Source organism: Berghia stephanieae, unplaced genomic scaffold, assembly GCF_034508935.2.
Source record: "Berghia stephanieae isolate SIO BIC M18660-M18661 unplaced genomic scaffold, UCSD_Bste_1.3 scaffold5147, whole genome shotgun sequence".
NCBI lineage: Eukaryota > Metazoa > Mollusca > Gastropoda > Nudibranchia > Aeolidiidae > Berghia > Berghia stephanieae.
Window position 1 is genome coordinate 1 of NW_027626564.1, and position 2,735 is coordinate 2,735.

Here is a 2,735-nt window from a genome sequence, read left to right on the forward strand (position 1 = left end):
CACACAGACACACAACACACACACACACACACACACACACAAAACACCAATCCATTGTAAAATCCATTGTAACATATCGAGAAATTAAAAATTAATAAAGTTCTCTTTATTCATCCTTAAGCAGAAATTTGTCTTAGGGTCTATTCCAAGGGAAGACTGGAATCACCCGAATGTCAGCCGCAGCACAGCGCACAGATTGAACTACGGAGAGGTGGCTTGCTGAAGGCCACATAACGCGGTGGATATTGGAACCATGTATCGGGTACGAAGCAAAGACCATACCCCTGAGGCACATTGCCCCTTACCCTCTCCCCCTCCTCTCCATTAAATACAATGGCAATGTACGGTTCTCTCGAACTACGGTTTTCTCGTTTCTCGAATGCTTTTGCTTGCCCCGATTGACTCAAGGTAACCGTGCTGGAGTGTTTATATATATATATATTGATATTATATATATATATATATATATATAATCATATCACACGCCCTTGCTCTTTCTCGGCTCTCTACTCCCCCCTTCACCCCCCCCCCCCCCCCAAAAAAAAAAAAAAAACAAAAAAAACAAAAAAAAAAAAAACAACGAAAAACAAAACAAACAGACAAACAAAAGATCAAAAAACAAAAACAAAACTTTTAACTACGACGACGACGAAGACGACGACGAGAGACGGACGATGATGATAATGATGATGATTGATGATGATGATGATGATGGATTAGATTGATGATGATGATGATGATGATGATGATGATGATGCCGCCGATGCTGTGATGCTGATGATGATGGTTATGATTGATGATGATGATGATGATAATGATGATGATGATTGTGATGTATGATGATGTGATGATGATTATGATATAATGATTATTATCATTATTATATTATTATTATTATTATTATTATTATTATTATTATTATTATTATTATTATTATGATGATGATGATGATGATGATGATGATGATGATGATGATGATGATGATGATGACTGGGTTATTGTTAGAAAAAAAAAGAGTTGTTTTAATTGGAAAACTGAAAAGTGTTCATGAGACTGTGTGTTTAATCAATATGAGTCCTGCGTTTTGATTACTTCACAACCAGTCATAGTGTTAGTAGATTAAGGGGTTATCACATCTCACACGTAGCTTTTTAAACAATGTGTCATATATAGAAATAATTTCTCCGTGTTAATTACCGTACCTTAAAGCCATATCCACATTGTCATACAATTACCGTTAGCATTTGGTTCAGTTAGTTGATCACCCCTTTGGATGAGTAAAATTATCCGATTTTAGTTTGTAGTATACAGTTAAGTCACCCCTGTAAATAAATTGCAACGCTATTTTATGTCCTCGTCGCAAAACATACACATGATATTACTACTCTGATCATGTAACATTTACGTCATATGAACAACTTAATCGGTTTTCAACTTGCTCTGTCGTGTCTGTACTTTTTGATGTCATTTTTTTTGTGACCTCGAAATCATTGATCACGCCAGCACGAAGGTATTGAAGATCGTTATTGTGGTCAATAACCATTTTGTCTCTGCACTTTCCGTATTTCTAACATAATATAAATGACACCGCTTCAGCCTGATAATGTAACCGCGTCTTTAGAGAATTAAGGCCATCTGTATCCACCGCTCCATGAGTTGTTTACATTTTCATAAAAACAAATCACAACTACACACCTGACTCCCCGCGAAATGTTTTATTCAGTTTACAGCGATTCTCGGCTTGGTGAAGTTGGGAACCCGTAATCTCATTTTCTTACTAACTTATAGGCCTATATTTTGTATTTTTACTAATCAACACCCCTTTTTGACGGTACCGTCGAGTTTTTATATGTATTGTATTATAATTATTTGTATATGTATTATTCCCATGACTAATCACCAGTTTCTAGATCATTTCAGATTTCACAGAAGTTGGAAGACGACAGAGGACAGGACCGGATTCATTTTGTAAGATTTCATCTAGAATGGTAAGTTTTCAGGGGTTTTTTCAGTTTCTTTCGTCATTTTCTTGGACTCCAACATTATCCCACCACCAGTGTCTAATCACTATTAATTGTTTGAGTTTCAGATGGACCATCCAGGAAGACAACGAAATTTCAAGGGAGTCGACATCCTCTCCAGGTAAGAAATTTAATCTTTTTATCGTGATTAAAAAAAATAATCATGTTTGAATTTTACAAACTGAAATAGTAGATACCGATATGCCACCTTAGATTGCCTTCAGCATTAATCAACATAAGGTATTTATGAAAGTGAACAGATTCAGGGACTTTAACTGTTGAGGTAAAAAAAAAAAAAACAAAAACAGTTATTGCTAATCATATTAGGTGGTGAGACTGCATTTCTTTCAAAACATAATTTCTTCGATCTCTATTTGTATACAAATTCAAAATATTAACAAGAATTACGTTTTTCAAAAATTCACTACAGGACGGTATCAAGAGACTGGATTGGATCGTGTATTCTTCAAAGGATTGGATTCGTAACGGAGACTTCATCACGAGGTAAGAATTATATTTCTCTTCTCTCTCTCTCTCTCTCTCTCTCTCTCTCTCTCTCTCTCTCTCTCTCTCTCTCTCTCTCTCTCTCTCTCTCTCTCTCTCTCTCTCTCTCTCCTCTTCTCTCTTCTCTCCTCTCTCTCTTCTCTCTCTCTTCTCTCTCTCTTCCTCTCTCTCCCCTCTCTCTCTCTCTCTCTTTCTTTCTTTCTTTCTCTT

The 2,735-nt window shown here is 36.1% G+C and overlaps 1 long non-coding RNA gene across 1 annotated transcript; it reads left to right on the forward strand.

Annotated features, from left to right (window-relative positions):
- Positions 1-1,479: 1,479 nt before the first annotated feature.
- LOC144961967 (uncharacterized) lies at positions 1,480-2,525 on the forward strand. The gene is made up of 2 exons (XR_013643326.1): positions 1,480-2,142; positions 2,452-2,525. It is a non-coding gene; the product is annotated as an uncharacterized LOC144961967 (long non-coding RNA).
- Positions 2,526-2,735: the final 210 nt, after the last annotated feature.